This window comes from Stegodyphus dumicola, chromosome X2 (assembly GCF_044657685.1).
Source record: "Stegodyphus dumicola isolate Sdum_Otavi_A_Nest chromosome X2, ASM4465768v1".
In the NCBI taxonomy this organism is placed as follows: domain Eukaryota; kingdom Metazoa; phylum Arthropoda; class Arachnida; order Araneae; family Eresidae; genus Stegodyphus; species Stegodyphus dumicola.
In genome coordinates this window covers 111942840-111964443 of record NC_140781.1, presented here as the reverse complement: position 1 = coordinate 111964443, position 21604 = coordinate 111942840, and the positions used below count along the sequence as shown (strand labels likewise).

The following is a 21604-nucleotide window of genomic DNA, read 5'->3' as shown; positions in this document are numbered from 1 at the left end:
ATGATTAAAGATGTCAACGCAAACTGTTTGTGCAGACGATATTTATGGTGGTGGGAAACTTTCATTTAAAAGACTCTTTCAGAACAATGGTTTACAAGGACATTCATACAGACTCATGAAAATTAGGACAATATACACCCATCTAAGCGAGAGAGAAACACAGCAGTGTTAAGTTTAAAATTAGGGGCAGGAAAAACTTAATATTGGCATAGATTTTAAACAAAGCTCCCAGTTTCAAGGACAATTAGCCATATAACCCTCTTTTTTGGGGAGCAAACTAGCATACATTTTTTGCTTAAGGAGAGGGGGCTTATGCCCAACTGCTCTGGAAAAAGATAGTTTTATTCAAAATATATACCAATCCAAAACTGCCGTTTTTGCTTAATTTTAACAGAAAACTACTAAAAAAACACAAAGGTTAAGTAGATTTATAAATTCCTGCATATAAACACTAGTATCAAAAAACATATTAAATACAGTAATAACATAGAACTGCAAATAAAGATATTTTTACGAAATGTTCAGCCAGGGTAGGATAGCTTCCCCAAAGCAGGTTTAGGGTTACCAAAAAATGGTAAGGGAAGGCAGGGTTGCCATATCTGGCCAGAATCTTGGCGACGAAATTGGCAATATGCCATAGACTGATGGAGGACCTTCTGGAATGAATTCTTACCAGTTAGGCCCAGAATGTTCTTGAACGCAAGCCAAAAGCTAGATAAACCTTGCTGGTACACAGTCAGTGCCTAGTCAATTCATTTAAAGGTCAGTGAGCGAGTGTCTCGTAATTTAGTGCCAAGTTGGTCACTGAGTGCATCAGGAGAGTCTCTTAGTGTATCATGAGTTAGTGCATTGTTGAGTTTTATCTTTGAGCGAGTTGAGCTCCGAGAATAACAGAACCGAGTCAGGAGCTGTACTCTAATGTATTGTGGAGTACATCGCGAGTTGTAATGTAAAGAGTACATAGAATTTTGAGAACGACTGAGCAGAGTTGGGAGCTGTACTCTGGTGCTTTGACGTGAAGCTGTCTTCACCCTTATAGCCTGAAGGCTGTATTGCTGATTGTTTCAGCGTGTTTATGCAATTCTTCGATGACTGCAAATATGATTTTGGAGCTGTCCTGAGTAATACTGGCAAATAAGTTGTGTTCCGATACTTCACAAAGTGTTGTTATTCACTCCAAATCCACAAACGCATACATAAAGACAAACGTAACAATATAACGCTTTCATAGGTAACAGAATGAATAAATAAAGCAACATTCCTTAGTTTATAACAGAGAAGATAAATAAAACATGAAAGAATGTGTTTTTCTGCTAATAATTAATTATTTTTAATACTTTTTAAGCTTCATGACTATTTTCTAATGTTTTGTCTTTTAAAACAAATATCTGAAAAAATTTCTGAGCATTAAGTTTACTTCACTTAGTTGTAATTTCACTTACATGTATATAACAGGATATTTAATACTAACTAAAGATATATTTTAGTATATGTGTACTGATTGATAAATTTTCTTCAAAGATTTAAAATGCACATCTTTATTCTTTTTAAAAGACGCTTTTCATTAAATTTAGGGTTCTAATTCAAAGTATAATAACATAAATGAATTTATATGCATATAAAATCTTTCAACAAATACTAAATGATCTTAATAAATAACATGAATACAAATTTCAAATCATAGAATTTTTCAATCATAGAATTCATTTTCAATCATAGAATAATTATTTGTTACGAGACATATACGTTTACCTAACATAGTGGCTGTTGGATGTATATTTAATATTTGCATTTCTTTTTTTCTTAGCCTTTGTCTTATTTATTTTCTCACTGTTTAATTTTATGTTGTGATTTACAATCATCTTGTTACTGGCAATATGCTTTATTTTACTATTGAGTTTGTGTGAATGGCAAAAGTTGTTCATGTTTATGTTTCACTAGAATATCATTGTTAGCCACACTGTGCTGCAGGCAAATTTTCTCTTAAATATTTCATGTTTAAGAACATCAATAAAGTTACAATTTAATATTTGCCTTGAACTAAAAAACATCAGCTATCAATAAAGCTGATGCTTTTTAGTTCAAGGCAAATATTTGGTTCCCCAGGTGAGTCATTTAATGATATCCAATATGTTGTAATTATATGCTTTAGAACTGTATTTCAGGAACTTTTAAGTACTAGTACTGCAAATCATCTGCAAGACATTAGAAAGATAAGCGGAAATATATTTTGCTGTTTAAGTATCTTGTTGAAGTTATTCGTGCTTATTAATGGTAATGACAGAATTAAGTGAAGCTGATCTTAAAAGATTAAGAGGACGAACGAAATCTAACGCGGCTTCACAATAGTTTCAGTAATCAATTAAGTTTAACAGAATTAAAAGCACAATTAGAATGAATTAAACAAATAGTTAAGGAATTTGATCAATATGACATCTTATTGAAGTTATTTGTGCTTATTAATCATTATTCATGGTAATAATGACAGAATTAAATGAAGCTGATCTTAAAAGATTAAGAGGACGAATGAAATCTACCCTAACAAGGCTTCACAATAGTTTCAGTAATCAGTTAAGTTTAACGGAATTAAAAGCGTGATTAGAAAGAATTGAACAAATATTTAAGGAATTTGATCAATATGATACCACTTTACCCGAAGAAGCTTCTGAAATTGCTGAATTCAAAGCTAAATATTTTGAAACGAAAGTAATATATCAATCCGCCATTGAATCGTTAACGGTCAGAAATGTTTTGATTTCAAATCCCACTGCAGTTGAGGCTAGCTTTAAACTTCCTCATTTGAACATTTCGAGTTTCAATGGTAACTATACTGATTGGCTTAATTTTAAAGATCTGTACATGACGACAGTTCATACCAGTCAGTCATTAGCAAAAATTCAGAAATTCCAATATTTGATAGGACTTTTAACAAACGAACCAGCTGCTATTATTAAGCACATTCCCATTTCCGAAACTACATATGATGAGGCTTGGGACAAACTGATGAATCGTTATGATAGAAAAAAATCAAATTGTCATGTCGCTAGTCAGAACATTTCTTGAGCAACCCAAAATTACTAGCGCTGATTCTGTTAATCTAAGAAAACTATCTGATGAAGTTATCTGTGGATTAAAATCTCTTTGCAAAAAGGCTTCGTCTAGAAATGTTTGACTAATTTATTTTTTGTTAGAAAAGGTCGATCCGGAAATGCCCCATTTATGGTCACTAAAAAATGGTGAAGAAGAATTTCCCATCTTAGCATGTTTTTTGGAATTCTTAAACTCAAGATGCGTTTCACTCTAAATGTTAAACACTCATAATACTGAAAAACGAGTATTGCATAAAAATCAGTGCTCTGTTTCTAAGAATGTTTCACATAATAATAAACATTCCGTTCTAAAAATGTCAGTACTGCAATGGTTCTCATACTTTATCAAAGTGTTATAAATTTAAAGGTGCAGATATTACGACTAGGAAAAATATCATCTGGAAGAATTTATTATGCTTCAATTGTTTTTGAAATCATCAAGTAAAATTTTGTTTATTGCAAACTTTATGTTCTATTTGTAAAGCAAAAAAGTAATAACGTAGTGGTGTCAAATTCATCTCCATCTGATGAACAAATTTCTAATTCAGATGAACAAAATAATATTTTGAGTTTTTCTATTCAGGGTCAGAACACTTCATTTTTACCAACAGTGGCAGTAATAATTTACGATTCTACTGGTCAAGGTCACAAATGTTTCATTATTTTTGACAGTGGAAGTGAAGCTTCTTTCATCAGTGGATCATTTATTCAACTATTATTAAATATACGCAGACAAAATGCCCATATTTGCATAAAGGGACTTGGTGATTCTGAAGCAGCTTTGACTCGTGGTTATGTAAATTGTTTCCAAAATCCGAGTTTAAAACAAATGGTGTTTTAATACAAGCATATATTCTTAAAAAATTAACTTCACATTTGCCCTCAGTAAAGATTGACAGCAAAGACCTTGATTATTTAAATTAAATTAATCTTGCAGATCCGAATTTCAGTATGCCCAAACAAATAAACATGATAATTGGAGCTGACTATTTCTTTTTTCTGCTTCAGCCAGGGCAGATTGTTGGCTATAAAAATGTAATTGTGCAAAATACTATTTTTTATTGGGTTGTATCGGGCAGAATAAAAACAGAAGGCAATAAATAGTCCACATCCGATTAGTATTAATCGCATTACTTTACATATTGAGGATAACGTTGATGCAACACTTAAGCTTTTTAGGGAGTTGGAAGAATTAACGTTCCAAAATCAGAAATCAACAGTTGAAGAAGAGTTTTGTGAGAATCATTTTAAAGAAAATTATCGAGTAAACGAAAACGGCAGATTTGTTGTCTGACTGCCCATTTTCAGTAAAACTGAAGAGTTAGGCGACTCCCAACCTTTGGCTGTTTCTCGTCTTCTATTCATGGAAAGAAAATTTGATTTAGATAAAGAACTTGGTAGGCAATACAAGGAGTTCATGCAAGAATACAAAACTTTAAATCATATGGGTCCAGTTGTTCAGACTGAAGAAAATAATCAAATATATTATCTACTGCATCATGCTATTGTTAAAACAAGTAGCTCTACTACTAAACTTCGTGTAGTACTTGACGGATCATGTAAACCTAAAAATTCAGTTTCTTTGAACTCTGTTTTAAGAGTAGGTGCAACACTACAACGAAATATATTTTCAATATTGCTCAACTTTCGTATACATAAAATAGCTTTTTCTGCTGACATAGAAAAAATGTACCACCAGATTTTAGTAGATAATGAGGATCAACATTTACAAAGAATTGTTTGGAGAGAATCTGTTAATTTAAAAATGCAGACATATAAATTATGTACAGTTACTTATGGCACTACACCTGCACCATTTTTAGCGACACACTGTTTGTGGCAAGTTGCTTTGGATGCAGAACAGAATCATCCTCATGTATCTTCCGTTCTTAAAAAACGATTTCTATGTAGATGAATGTTTATCTGGATCAAAAAGTTTACAGGAAGCAGTTGACCTATGTTCTAAGCTTTCACAGCTATTAGAGAAACGTGGATTCAATTTAAGGAAATGGAGATCAAACTGCTCTAAGCTTCTCTAAAATTTATCCATTGATAACCATGAAAAAGGTGACCTGGAAGTTCACTCAGATGAATGTGCCAAAACTTTAGGGCTATTTTGGAAATCTACAGAAGACGTATTTTTATTTAACATTTCTATGGATTTCGGGATTGTAATTACTAAAAGAAGGTTCATTTCTCAATCCTCTAAAATCTTTGATCCTCTTGGCTTGCTATCACCTTGTACAGTCAAGTTGAAAATGTTTTATCAGCCATTGTGGTTTTTAAAACTTGACTGGGATGTCCCACTGCCTGAAGAATGGGAAGAGAAATTGCAGTGACTTCAAGAAGATCTTAAGGTCCTCAGAAATGTTAAAATTTCGAGGTGGCTTCAAACTACGTCTAACTACATCTATCTGCATGTTTTTGTGATGTGTCAGAATCTACTTATGCCGCTGTCATCTATTGTGTTCAACCAACATCTCACAACAGAAATGAAGTCAATTTGGTGGTTGCTAAAACCAATGTTGCTCCCATTAAACAAGTGTCCACACCTAGACTGGAACTTCTAGGTGCATTGCTCCTAGAATTGCATTTATTTTTGAGTTGCATTTATTGTTGAGTTATGGTTTCATTTCATGCATTTTTCTTAACTGATATGTCATATATCAGGACATAGGTTGAGATTTTGCATCTATACGGCCCACGACGATGTCACGCGCAATTTAATCTACTGTGGCGTTTCTGTTTTTCTCCCGCCATTTTTCTCGAGTGCGGCGTTTACGCTGATGCGGCCTTTCTTCCGGAAATTACGGTAATAATACAATTAATAATATAATCAATTTATATATGTAATAATAATTTAACGCATATAATAAGTTATTGCAATAATGTATATAATAATTTAATTAAATGTATCTAATACGCCTTATTTATTTTGCACTTTTAGTCTGAATATTATGATTTATCTTTTCTGTCCTGAAATCCGCACAACCTCTGGTCCCAAGCTCTGCGGATTTCTGGACTTCTACTGTATAACATTTCCAGTCACTAAATTTGAATACATAAAAGGTACTTTTCCATTTTCCCGACACAAGCGATAAAGTCGCCAAAAATGGTACGACTGATACCAAACGAAATATCCTCGCTGGTAATCTTTTACGCCTCATTTTCAAAACAAGTCCCAGCCATTTCTTATCAGATTGATTGTTTCTTTCAATACTGGCATATAATTACATAGAATTTTTACCCAGATAGTTCAATTTTATATCGTAAGGGCATTTGCGGTAATTAAGTCAATTACGATGCAATCACACCAGTCACCCGAAGGGGAAAATATACAAAAGGTGAAGCCAAGGGTTCATCAATTCTAATGAGAATGCGGCTGATCTTTGGAATATGGTAAATGGTAGTTTGGCAACATTTTGGAGGCGATAAAGGTTACTACCTAGGACTTTGGTAATAATGTGAGAAGTACTCAGTTCTGATTACGCATTATGTTGTGCGAGGTAAATGAGAGATCATGAGATATGTCATGTGATATTAATGGACGAATTACAGTTCTTTAATCGGAAAAGGGGGGGAATTTGGAAAAATATCTGTAGCAGTCTATTATTTTGTATTAAGCTTCATTGTGTGTTGTGTGAAGTAGTGTTGATTAATTTTCAGATTGCATGGCGCTGTCTAAAGTGAATTCTAAATTTTTAATGCGTTTATCTGATAATTCAAAAGAATTGGTTGAATGGTAAGCTGATTTTTATTAATTTAATGCATGTGCTTATTTATATTTTAAGTAGTGTTTTTGAATTAAATGATAGTTATTTTATGAATTATATGTTTGTAGGAATTTAGTATACGTTTGAGTGGAAGTAAACGTGCATGGAAATAATTTAAATATTTGACACTAAGTATTTGTAACCATTTGTAATGTTTGCGGTATAAATTCGTTGGTGACGTTTATAATATAATAGATAATTTACAGGTAAAAGTTTTTGGATATTTATTTTATATGTGGAAAAGTTCATCTTTGGAAAGGATATATACTTTTTCGCGATCAGGTAATTTCATATATGTTCTTTTTACCGGATTTAAAGATTCAGAAAATTTTCATGCATTTTCGTGAAATTTTTCTAATTTATGAGAAAAAATCAGTGTACATGGATATAGCGAAGAGTGTGCGCAATGCCATTTTTGTGCAATTCTGGGATTTTGTTTAAGTAAAAATAAGTCGACATGTACATGGTTTAGTGATATTTTAATTAAATGATAGTTATTTTGTGAATTTTATGTTTGTAGAATTTGGTATACGTTTCAGTTGAAGTAAACGTGCATGGAAATAATTTAAATATTTGACACTAAGTATTTGTAACCATTTGTAATGTTTGCGGTATGAATTCGTTGGTGACGTTTATAATATAATAATTTAGAGGTAAAAGTTTTTGGATATTTTATTTATTTTATACGTGGAAATGTTAATCTTTGGAAAGGGTATATACTTTTTCGCGATCAGGTAATTTCATATATGTTCTTTTTACCGGATTTAAAGATTCACAAAATTTTCATGCATTTTCGTGAAATTTTTCTAATTCATGAGAAAAAAGCAGTGTACATGGATATAGCGAAGAGTGTGCGCAATGCCATTTTTGTGCAATTCTGGGATGTTTTTTTAAGTAAAAATAAGTCGACGTGTACATGGTTTAGTGATATTTTAATTAAATGATAGTTATTTTGTGAATTTTATGTTTGTAAGAATTTGGTATACGTTTCAGTTGAAGTAAACGTGTATGGAAATAATTTAAATATTTGACACTAAGTATTTGTAATTATTTTTAATGTTTGCGGTATGATTTCGTTGGTGACGTTTATAATATAATAGATAATTTAGAGGTAAAAGTTTTTGGATATTTTATTTATTTTATACGTGGAAATGTTCATCCTCGGAAAGGGTATATACTTTTTCGCGATCAGGTAATTTCATATATGTGATTTTTATCGAGTTTAAAGATTCACTGAATTTTTTTGCATTTTCGTGCAAATTTTTGTAATTTATGAGAAAATAGCAGTGTAGATGGATAAAGTTAAGAGTGTGTGCAATGCCATTTTTGTGCAATTCTAGGATGTTTTTTTAAGTAAAAATAAGTCGACGTGTAAATAGTTTATGTGTATGTGCTATTCTGAAAAACGTGCAAGGAGTTTGCGATTCTGCACTTTTTCCCAATTTTGCAGTTAATATTTGTCATGATTAAGCAGTTTTGTTACATAAAATTTCTAGCATAAGTTTAATTCGGCTAGTAGATTGTTGGAAAAAGTGTTCAGTAAATAAAAAGAAACATGTCTTTGTTGCTGTAGCAGAGTTGGTCGCCAAATTTTCGTCAAAAAATCACCAAGTTACCATAATCCAAAGATCAACCGAGAATGCACTAGTGAAGTAAAGCACTGTGATTTTACATAATTTCTGAGTTAGGTATTTGTACGAATTGAAATAATTCTTGCATTCAAACTTGTATTCCAAATTAAGATTTAACTTGAAATTAATGTAGATAATTACTGAGAGAATTAGATTTTTGTAGCATAGTTTATGTAAGATGAGATCAATTCGGGTCATGTGATAAGAAACTGCGAATCAGGATGTTGTACCATGAAAGCATAGTAAATTCTTAAATTAACGTCTTTACAAATTTATTGTCTTTTTACAAAATTTTAAACGATATTAAAATGTTCATGCCTTTGAAATAAAAATTTCTTAAAATAACATTTGTTAACATTTTTTTATGTGTATACTGTGTGTTGTCACCAATAAAGTCTGCTTGGCGAGATTTGCGCCAGCGAAACGGAAAAGTACCACAGAAAATGCACACATGACAGAATTTAAAGTCATTGCACTAACTCGCATTTCTTTTCTTAGCTGAGTTTACAATTTACATGCATTACAATAAATAAGAGTGTTAAGGCATATTCCTGTGTTCAGTTCACAAGAAAGTCACGTCACCTGCACAAAATTTGCAATACTAGAATTTCATCTCCAGGCAGAATTACCATATTTAGTACTTTGATTATTCTCAACCCCACTGAAATTGCATAAACTTTTAGCCAACTATGGATAGAAACATTTATTTGAATATCATTACATCTATTTTAATATGATGCATCCACAGCTGCTCATGTTTTTTTCATTCGTCTTTTTCCATGCAAGATATGTAGTACAAAATCCAAACATCCGTTATCCGGAATAATCTAAAATCTGGACTTCAAATCCACAAACATTTTTCTTTTTTTTGTATGCTTTACGCATAAGCATAATAAAACATGTGGAGATTTTCACCTAAAAATTTCAATTCTTAATTTCACTTATTCACTAAATAAAATACCTCGTTATGGAAAAACAATCACGTAAGCATAAATTTGTGAGATTAGTCCGAGTGACCTTATTTACAAATTTTCCATGTCTTCAGTCAAACAAAATTCCTTAACAGCATCCAAAAACTTTCTAAAATTATCTGAACTAGAATCTGTATACTGGTATCGCGACATAAATTCGCAAAAATAAGAGTAAAAAATATTCTCTGTAGAGCAGGTATCCTCCGACATATGACCATATGCATTTTCTTTCTACAAACAGGACACTTATAACAAAGATACTACGAAGTAAATTTTTCATTTACACACCAGCCAATTAATGCTTTTTTCCCCATTTTGTTCCAAATTGCAAAGAAACTTCAAATTAAACTAACAACATTCCTTCATTTTACCATGTAAACCACAAAACATCGTTCTTGTCCAAAATCCAACACAAACAAGCCTTTCCAAATCTTTACCTATCATTCAAATTCACCGCAATCATGCAACATAATAGGGTTTCCATAGCATTCAACTACTCAGGTTACTATAAATGAAACAACCTGCCTTCATGGAGGACATTCTAAGGAATAGTGACTTGTATACACGTCACACACACGGAAAACCAAGAAAAGAGCCGAGCTTCAAACCCAGACTGAACTACCAGTGTTCAGTGACTTTATCACTTGGCTGTTTGTCGGCTAGCCTTTTGAAAAGAAGGTGGGATCATTTCTTCATTTTATTCTTCATCCCTGCTACTTAAATGTTCATCTAATAAATAATTTCAATCAGTTCTTCAATTGCACGTGCTGATGTCATTACACTTGTATCACAATTTATATATTCCTTGATTGTAATGTGTAAGCCCAGTAGTTTCCGATCTTTTCATCCATAATCATTTTTACTTTCACCACTTTCACCTGACTCTGGATTCGAAAATCCCTCTTTAATGAAGCAATTTTTAACGCTTTTTGGTTTTATATGAATCCAAGTGAAATCATATTCACAGCCTCAAGAATGCTTCAATCTTTCCGTATATTTCCTGCAGTGATATTTTTAAGAACTATTTGAATTCTTACAGATATGTATACCTACTGTCATATACTTACTGACATATTCTTACTGATCTAAAGGTTTTACCACACCAGTACAATTTGCCAGAAAGATAACAACTTTTGCATTTTGCAAGAAATCTATCATTTGATGATGGGTGGTATACTGGTCCATAAAAAATAAAATTCTGCAGTTTTGTCTACTTTCTTGAGCCCTTCTGTAAAAATGTCCATAGTCATATACGCTTTTGTATTTGCTTTATATTTTCAGAGCCGATCCTAGATCGGTGGCCTCCACAAGTGCAAATTAAAATTGGCCACCCACAAATTGCTGCCAGAAATATAATATGTTTGATAATCACTTTACTACCCTTAAATTTAGCTGCCCAGAGGCTGTGCACCATCTTGCCCTTGCTAGGATCAGCCCTGTGTATTCTAATGGCAGAATTTTAACATGTTTAAGACACCTTGGTTTTTGTTAATTTTCTATAACTAAAGCAGTCATTTTGGTACTTCTGTATTATCACAATCACCTCAGTAGAAGTCGCCAAACTATAGCAGACATGTGCAACAATTCTTTAGGTAACCATATCCAATGCAAGTTCTAATCTGAAAATTCACTGAATCACATTTATTTTTGAAATATATTGCCAAACTGCCCCAAAGTGACTGCACTAAGTGACTTTTCCATACCATTAGCTTTGCACAAACTAAAACAGTCAGACAGTCTTTACTTTGCTTAGCTCTATAATACTGGTCACCTTTGTAATCTAGGATTCCTACAGTTTTCCCCATTAATGAAGAGTAGGTTTCAAAAATCCCCTGCACAGCAGCAGTTTCAAACACATTAAAAATGTCTTTTAATTCACACCTATTTAGTTTGATGGATAAATTCTCAAACCGCTTTTCAACAACTCAGCAGTAACACTTTTTGATTCTCACTTTCTAATATGTCATGAGATTTCATGTCACAGTTGAAATTTATACAGCCGTCCAGTTGAAAAGCAAGTTTCCTTCACATTCAATAAGAGCTTTCTTACTTCTAGATTAACATGGGGCCATTCACTGGAATACTCGATGCATGAAACTATATGAAAAATTTAGGAAAATGGCTTTGACCTCGGGACACTTTCAATTTTTAACACACAATTTTTTTGAAGCAGACCGTCCATAAATTTCTACTCTTTCTTCAACTTTTTTTCTATCATAAACAACAAATTTTAGTGTTGTCACAAGAATATCCAGTTTCTTCATCAAGTCAACTTTCATAAAACTAGTAATCTCATCAAATTCTTTTAAGATCTGAATTTTATCTTTTAATGAGAATGCCATTAGCTTTTGTGACATTTTGTATCATTTAATTCTATAAGTTATTTTCTCCCTCCTTTCTTCACACCTTCCAGGTGTAACTAGAAGCATACTCAATGCGTACTCGAAAACTCCAGGGTTCAAGTTCCAGTGAGGGCATTGGACATTTTTCACATCTACAGCTTAAAAAAAAAGAAACTAACCACTCTACAAGCGGCACCTAAATAAAAGCGACATTTAACCAAAGTTATACGATGCATAAAAGAAATATTGGCTAATTCTTTGGAATAATTTGGTAACAGGTAGTTTGGCGACATTTTGGTAAGGTGATAAAGGTTACTAGCTAGGACTTTAGCAGTGTACATGAATAAAGTCAAGAGTGTGCGCAATGCCATTTTTGTGCAATTCTGGGATGTTTTTTTAAGTGAAAACAGGTCAACGTGTACATGGATGATACCGTGTATGTGCAATTCTTAAAAACGCGGCAAGCAGTGGGCGATTCTGCACTTTCTCCCAATTTCGCACCTAATCTTCATCACGATTAAGCACTTTTGTTCCATAAAAGTTCTAGCATAAGCGTAATTCGGCTAGCAGATTGTTGGAAAAAAATGTTGAGCTAAAAAAAAAAATGTTTTTACTTCGTGAAAATAATATGGCGCCCACAAAAAAACCTAGCAGGTTGCTGTAGCAGGGTTGGTCGCCAAAAAACTGCCAAGTTACCATAATCCAAAGATTAATGGAAATATTTTATTATTAAAATAGACAGAACTGAATCAGAACCAACACAAAACAACATATGAACAAGAAATGCATAAACAGTGCTCGGTTAATCTTTGGATTATGGTAACTTGGTGATTTTTTGACGAAAATTTGGCAACCAACCCTGCTACAGCAACCTGCTAGTTTTGTTTTGGACGCCATTTTGTTTTCACGAAGTAAAGGCATTTTTTTTTTTTTTTTTTACTCAACATTTTTTCCAACAATCTGCTAGCCGAATTACGCTTATACTAGAACTTTTATGGAACAAAAATGCTTAATAATGACAAAGATTAGGTGCGAAATTGGGAGAAAGTGCAGAATCGCAAACTGCTTGCCGCGTTTTCAAGAATTGCACATACACGGTATCATCCATGTACACCTTGACCTATTTTCACTTAAAAAAACATCCCAGAATTGCACAAAAATGGCATTGTGCACACTCTTGACTTTATCCATGTACACTACTAAAGTCCTAGCTAGTAACTTTTATCGCCTTACCAAAATGTCGCCAAACTACCTGTTACCATATTCCAAAGATTAGCCCAGTGCTCAACTATATACATAAATGTCAGATTTTATAGAAACAATACTGAAACTATAAGACATCACCATAAGAAGTTTAATTATCCAACCTGCCTTAGGAACTAAAGGGTGATAGAATAAAACAATAAATTGAATTAATTCCAGAAAAAGACAGGAAACTGAAAGCTTTAAAACCGTTCATATACATGTAATCAGTACGTGTACACAAATTTTAATCAGTACGTGTGCATAAAATCGGGGAGGGAGGAAGTGAAAAATTAAACAATTGTATAAAAGTATGTCCATAAATATTTACCTTAGCTCAAGAAAAATTAACAATCTGACCGAGGATATTAGACGAAATGGTTTAAAAATAAAAATATCACTTCCATATGCAGAAAAATTATAGACACACATCGCTAGTAATTTTAATTTGAAATATTTTTAAATTAAACCACTTTAATTTAATATTACAAAGGTTTAGACATAAGCGTAAATTTATAAGGAAATTAATTTCTTCAGAAAAATGTTGATTATCACATTTTATTCGGCTCCCATCGCATTAATGAAATATTCCAGTCCTCTGTAAGTGCAAATACGTCACTTAACGCGGAATGTCAACAACCGTTTAAACCACTAATACACAACGCAAAAGAATCATTCACTTCGAACTCTCTGATAGTGTCAACAAATACACATGATTTTTTGTTTTTATATGACCGATATTTGTTTTTATAAACCGGAAAAGAAACGAAATATTTCGTAAACTTACATACAAGAAAGCCTCTTTTAGAATATAACAAGATTAAGACGATTCAAAACACCCACACGTCTCCATTGCCATTCACATTTTAAGAATGAGACTTACAATTTACGGCCTGCGTTAAGTAATGGATGCTTAACTCCGTTTTATGGCAACTTTGTCGTGCCATATTTGGCGGCGGTGTTTCTTGGTTGACGCCAACGACTTCATATAACAGTATATATCTCGTTGGTTGACGCCAAGATAACCAGGATGTTCAAAGCTTCGTGTAGCGTTATCGGTATGAGAAGAGTATGAAATAGTAATTTAAGAGAAATCATTAATTTTGTGAGGTAATGAAAATTATTTTGGTACCGATAATCTGTTTTTCGTTGTTTAACATCAGAAAACAAATAAGACTGCGAACTGCAATTAGAACTATAGCATATTAAAATGGAGCTTTCGTAATCGTATATCATGAAACTTGTGTTATTCAAATAATGCGATTTGTTTAAAACATTTAAATTGTTTAATAGCTTCAGAAAACATTAATGAAATAAAAATAATCAATGCCACTTTATCTGTCTCTAAAGCCTCATAGAGAAATTACACAACAATAATTTGTCCCATCTTTTCTTCCTGGCCTTCCGAACTCGTAATCTGAAATACAGACCTTTTTTTTTTTTTTTTTTTTTTTTTTTTTTTACATCTATTACATTTGGGATATTTATTTTAATTTTATTTTGTCCTATCTTTTTCTACTGTCCTTTCGGAACTCGTATTCTGAAATACGAAATTGCGCCCTATCTCAAGGATCAAGGAAGCGTTCAATTACGAGGCTCATAAGGCTTAAGGCCTTTATCCCTACATCATCAAAGATTAAATAATTATCATTAAAAAGAGGGTTCGGCAAAAAGGTAAAATTTAGTGTCGAATTCTCAGAATAACAAGAGGTAAACTGCCTTCCACAATGTAAAAAGTTAAAAACACTGAAGGACTTAATTAATAATTTTGATATCGAAAAAGGGACGGAATCAATTTTGAAGGGTTACGTCATGAATTTTGAAAAGATTCTATGGGGTCTAGTCTGGACACCGGTCGAGATCGTTATCGGAAAACCAGTCGGGATTCCCTTTCCACTCGACAGCAGAAGGGAGAGCGAGTCTGGCCCCTTCGGCGGCGGAAAGTGAAGTGGAAATTCCGTGCGGAAGTGACGTTTATTGCATAGCAACCAGTCTATCTCACCTCTACATTGCTCCAGGCTCAGGAGAAGGGGTAGTTTGTTGTCAAAGGGGCTGCTTCGCACGTGCTTATTACTGAGGATGGCGGTAGAAAAAAAAATCGAGTTCAAGTAAGTGGTGAAATTTTTCGAAAAATTACGCTGCTGGATTTAGTAAAGATTATGGAAAAAAGAAACGGGGAACGTTAATGGATATTTTAAACACAGAAAGAAATGACCTTTTCAAAACTTCAGGTATGTGGAGAAACGTAAACATAATTTTACGTATGATGTTTTGCAAAATGGAAATTTTCTAAAAGGTTACATGTTTGTAAACTATTTGTTAACAGGAAATTATGATTAAAATACATTATTTTGTCTGAAAAGGTTATGCAACAACGTCATAAGTCAAATCACTGAAATATAGTACCGCGTATGCGTGTTTAATATTCCTAATGAATTTGAATCAAAAAGAATTTTAATTTTTACCAATCCATGATTATATCAATAATTTTATTTATTCAGGAATTATACCTATCACGTAGCTACAAATATACTATGTATCGTAGATACCAATAAGCAGTGAGTAAAAATATAACAAACTTTTAACAAAAGCCATAGGAAGAAAAATATAAAAAAATTAAATAACTATAGATTAAATCATAAAACATATTATCTTGCACACACACACACACACATATATATATATATATATATATTAACATATGCAGTGAAAGGAAATTGCAATACATTTTCCTATTTATACCCTTTTTAAATCGATTCCACCAGTGACCGTGTGGTAAAATTGCTGAACACTGGTAGTTCCGTCCGAGGTCCAAATACTGCGAACGGGTTTGTTTCATTACCAACATATCTCTATCCAATATATCTGTTATTACCAGCATATTTCTCGTAATTTCCAAAAGTATAAAAAAATAAGGCATACAAAACCTCTTTTAAATAAATAACTATATGTATATATATGTATGTATTATAAATATATTAATATATGCAGTGAAAGGAAATTGCAGTACATATTCCTATTTATACCCTTTTTAAGTCGATCCCACTAGTGGCCGAGTGGTAAAAATCTCCGAACACTGGTAGTGCGGTCCGAGGTTCGAATCCCGCGAACGGGCTGGACGCATGGGCGTCATTACCAATATATAAATGTTGAATTTAGGACGTGCATAGTTGTGCATAGTGCATAGTTTGAATGTACTGCATATTCTTTAATGCACGTCTAATGTATTAAATTTTTATACACTACAAATTCAAATAAAAGTAGAGGGAAATACATTATAATTTAAAACATAAAATTTCAAAATTTATAAATTACTCATCAAAACATGAAATTAAGTACATTGTATATACATTAGTTTAAAAAATTACAATTTTAAATTAAAAGTATGCACTCCTTCTTTATATGTGAAATAGGAAAACACCAAATATATTATTTTCACTAAAATTTAATTAAGGAATTGCTACTGTAGAATACATAAGTAATCTGGAATCGTCAGCATCAAACGCGTTATTTCTATAGCGAAACATTCGAATTTTTCACAAATCTTAAGAAATTAAAATATCTATTACGTACACTTTCAAAAACAATCCGTACCCTCCGCCGTCCTCAGTTTAGCTCTAAAACGACAGTCAGAAACTTAAACGGCAGCTGTCCAGCTGACGGAAAAATCTCCGATGCGTCGACCTCTGTAATGATTGAGACGATGACACCAGACTCGCTCTCTGTCGAGTAGATCGCAAAAAGCGACCACTACTTCTATCTCGACGGTGTCCAGTAAGGCTCCTATATACCAGGCTGAATCATCAGGCATTCGCGCTCCCAAGTGGGAGATTTAATGGCGGCTGAGTGGTTAAGGTGCAACAATTTTTTGTGTTTTTTTTGTGTAAAATGGGCGGATGTACAGCTATTAATTGTTCAAATCATTCACGGAAAGGTCATACATTGGTAAAATTTCCTTAAAATGAAGAAAGAAGAAAAATATGGGTAAATAATTGCCGAAGAGACAATTGGAAACCTGGTCCAGGCGCTGAACTTTGCTTAGTAAGTATAATGTTAATTACGCTTTCATTTAGAGTTTATATCTTCTCTGATGTTTATAATGTGCAAGTAAAGTGAAATTCTTGTTTACAATAACCTGAGTATCTGCTAATTTCTGTAATAATAGCTATAATTAAATTAGTCTAGGGTTAATGTACCCGTCGCCAAACATCGCCAATGTAGATGTTTTGAATATGGAAAAGAAATTTCTCTTCTAATATAAAGCGCGAATTTTGTTTTCCTGTGCTAATTGTGGAATTTATACTAATGTAACATGAAAATCATTAGCATATTGAAATTTATTAAAAAATAAATAATAATTTGGAAAGTCAAGATAAAATCTGAATGTTTGCTGAAGATATATGTAACATTATACTATACTTGCAACATCGTTGGAATGATATATAATTTTTTCTTTATTTTATAATCACTATTGTTAAAAAGTTAGATGAGTTGTTTATGCACGGTGCCCACTATTGTTTCTTGGTTAAAATAACTTCCAGAATTTTGACATTGACATCTGAAGTCAATAGAATAAATTGAATAGTGTGAGACAAAATATATATAATCTGACTTCAATAATTGCAAGGATTGTGCAAGTTTATTTATAATCACAGTATTATACAATTTGGCAATGGAGTAAAGATTTAGAAATGAATGCAGAACATTCAAATTAGTATTTTCTTGTTTCTAATATATAGAAATATAGTATATTTTCCAGTATAAAAGTTTTACTTAAAAGTATGGGAAAGCAGATTTGTTTCATGCATGATCTTTATAATACTGGTATGAAATGAATGAATTTTAATCTGTAAACAATTTTTTGTTAATATTGAAATGCGTTTCTTTGGGTACATTTTTAGGCACTTGTGGATCATGTCAGACAACATGCAATAGAAAAAAGATGTCCGTGTGCATAAATTTTCCCATTGTGTTACTTCATTTTATCTAAATTTCAAGGATAATTCTTTTCATTTTTATATGGCATGTTATCAGTATAAAGGCTAGTGAAAATAAATTGGTATGTGTATCTGTTTTTGAAGTGTAATGCTTAAATAAAAAGATGGTGTGTGTTTCTTCATTTAAACAAAATTTCAAGGATAGTATTTTTCAGTGTTGTACGGTTTGTTATTTCTCAAAGTGTAACAAGGGAAAAAAAAACTGGTATGGTATATCTGTTTTTTAAGCATGATAATTTTATTTATTTCTTTAGTGATGCATATATATAGAGAGAAGGTGTTTGGTCCAACTGAAGTTATAATAAATCTAATTTTACTAGATCTCTCCCTTCCCTCAGGTGTAGAAAATTTTCAAGTGCAGAAAGTTTATTTGCAGAATTAATTCATTTCTGATAAACTTATTATCTTTAATTTTTTATATAACATGTTATTAAGTTACACATTTGACTACTGTGTAATAAAATTGTATTTAGGGCAAAAAATTAACTATAATTTTGCATCTGGTGACTAATATCATATGCTTCTAAGAATATTACTTTAACTTTTTCCATAATTTTTGTATTTCAGGAACATGAAACTGTTATTTTGATATACTTAAATAATAAAAGTGTGTATCTGAATCAATTAATGGATACAAATATTTTACAGTTATTTTTAGAAGATATTTGCCATATCGCTTTTAATAATTCATAAAGTATGTTAAAATATAGGTAAATAATTTGGTGCAGAATTCAAATTTAGGGTTTAAAATATAGTCAATCATAAGACTAAATGATTTTTATTGTCATGATTTGCCTGGGCTTAAGAATGTACTTTTCGCCCGGTAGAAATTGTCATCAAACTGTCCTGAACAGGCTTTTTGTTGATAATAACTTCCAGGCTTATCAGTACCTCCTTTTGAGTGGAGGGTATGCAAGTATAGTACCCAATTTAAATTACATTGTGATTGTAATAATATTGTGGTATGAAATAAGTGATTATAATTACAATTTAGGTAATTGCATTGTAATTATATTACATTGTATCTGTGAACTCTTAATTTCATTACTTTATGCAATTATGTTGTAAGTGCATAATCTAATTGCAATAATATAATCTATTCGCAATTACAAAATAATTATAAATGCAGTTACATCTTAAATAGAGGCCATTTTAATACTTTTAAATTTTCGCAAGATAACTTCCCATTAAGGTTCATTTGGAGGAAACTATGCAAATATTAAAAAAGAAGTTATGCTAAATTTACATATTTTGTACAGTACTTTCTTGTTATAATGCTGTTCAATATATCTTCAATACTTTTGTAAATTTAACGACATTCTTTGCAATCACTGTGGTGCTTTAAAAAGAAGTTTCTTAGTTATGCTTTCTAATAAGAATGGGTTTAAAATTAAGTATTATGTATAATAACTAGCAGTTAAAAAAACTTGACTGCATGAAAATGCTGTTGCTGTGTAAAATAAAAAATAAGCTTTCTTTTATCCTTTGAAATGAATTACATGTGGTTAAGTCGTCCTTTTACAATTTAAGAATGTGGTTAACACACATTCTTAAATTGGGCAGGTTTTATCTAAATTATTAGTATAAAATATATAAACTATGAATTATTTTGTAACATAACTCAAATTACAAAATTCATTCTATATACGTTCAAAGTTATTATCTTTTATGGAATAACTGTTTTTTTAATTTAGGTAAAAACTGGATTTTTAGAAGTATTACAAATACAATGCAACACAAAGGTGATCTGATTGAAGAGGAAGGACTTTTTATTACGGTTTCTAGTTCGTATTTATATTACATTTGATGAAAAGCATCCAAAACACAGAATGCTGTACTTTCTTCTTCCATATTATGTTATGAAATATTTCACACATTTAAAAGAAAGTGTTTCTTCAGAATCTTGCACAATTATTTCCATGTACCTCAGACTTAAATGACAACATATTCTTAAGTTATTTTTTTAGTATGAATTTACAGTGTTTTTATGGAAATTTTTGTTAAAATGTCATTAAGATAAATTTATTTGCACACTCTACGCTTTAACTATTTCCCCATTTGACACTATTGAAAGTTTTTATTCATATCTTATTTATTATAGTCTGCTAACGAAACTGAAACATCTAAAGAATAAGTTATTTTGAATATGTTTACAAAATATACGCGAAATTTTTATTTAAGTGAAAACGTCTATATACTATTCGAGAATTAATAAATTATCCGAAAAGTTTATATGCGCTGAATACCGCGCGTCTATAAAATAAATCTTTAAAAAAACAGCAGACATTCAGCCAGCGTGTGCGATAAACGCGCCAAAATTGGCAGCGCGTTCACTCCCTCGCCAAGAGAGAAACGTTGGTGATTCAGCCTGGTTTAGAGGAGCCTTAGTGTCCAGACTAAGGCCCTATGTTAACTTGATCAGTAGTTATATGGTATAATAACACGAGAAAGGAACCTCTTGTGAAAGATCATTCACGTCGCAAGTGATTCGGGTCTGGGGAGGGAAGGGAGCCGGGAAGCGTATTTTTACTTCCTCCCTAGTAAACGCAACCGGCGACTAAATTTGGCAATTTACGAGGTCTTGGCGAAATTGTGACACCAAGGGCATGCGCAGAGATGGACGAACTATCGTGATAATATGTCGTATTTTGTAGCTTAATACTTGATCGCCCATATTTCGTTATGGCGGGTTACATGTAATTGTGCATGTGTCAAACATAATTACTGAAGCAGCAAACTTCATGTGTGATTCGTGGGGGGGGGGGTTAAATAAAGAAAAATGGCGGCTCATTTTTCAACAGAGTGTACTTAATGTGCTTTTTTCTTATGGCTTGAGCTATTGGCAGTTACTAGCACTGCATATGGTTAGCGTGGCCGCATTACAGTAAAGATAAATATTAGGTATACACGGGGGAGGGAAGGGAAAAAAAGTCTTCAGCTGAGCATAAGCTCATATGATATGATAGCAATGCAGGTAGAAGTTTTTTTTTTTTTTTTTTTTTTTTTTTGGCTTATGGAATGCTGGTTATACGTAACATGTCTCAGCACCTGTGTTATTACATCTTTCCTATAAATTTGTGGGATTTAGTAAACCATGATATTTAAAAATGATTATATTTGGTTGAAAGGGAACAATAAAATAATAATAATTCTTTCTAATTTAATAATGACGATTCTTAGTTTAGCCTATATACTAGTTCAGTATTAATAACTCTGTAAATATAATATGTGTATATTTACCTATAAAATAATTCTGTTAAGATATGTATTGTTTCTTATAAAATATCAAGTGGATGTATAAAAGTTAATAATTTATTCATTTTAACAGTTTTTATTTAACTCATTTCATCTTCCTTTGCTTTCCCTGTCTAGTTTGTAACATATACAAACACTTACCAAGTGTGATATATTTTCCTTTATATATGTGGAGACATATCATGAGTGGCATTATATTCAAAATATGTATTTAAGTTTTAAAGGAAAATTCAATGTGAGAAATATTTTATCATGTAAGAAATGTTAATCAGAAGTAACATAGTTAGGTAATATATTTAGAAAG

The 21604-nt window shown here is 32.0% G+C and overlaps 1 protein-coding gene across 3 annotated transcripts in view; it reads right to left on the bottom strand.

The window, feature by feature from the left end:
- LOC118190062 (guanine nucleotide exchange factor for Rab-3A-like) overlaps positions 1 to 13994 on the bottom strand; it is a 107623-nt gene extending 93629 nt beyond the window's left edge. For 2 of the 3 annotated variants that reach the window (XM_035360753.2, XM_035360755.2), the window contains exon 1: positions 13836 to 13994. The gene's annotated coding sequence lies outside the window, so the exon portion shown is untranslated. The remainder of the gene's footprint in view (positions 1 to 13835) is intronic. The other variant, XM_035360754.2, reaches the window with a different exon arrangement.
- Between the last annotated feature and the right edge of the window lie 7610 nt (positions 13995 to 21604).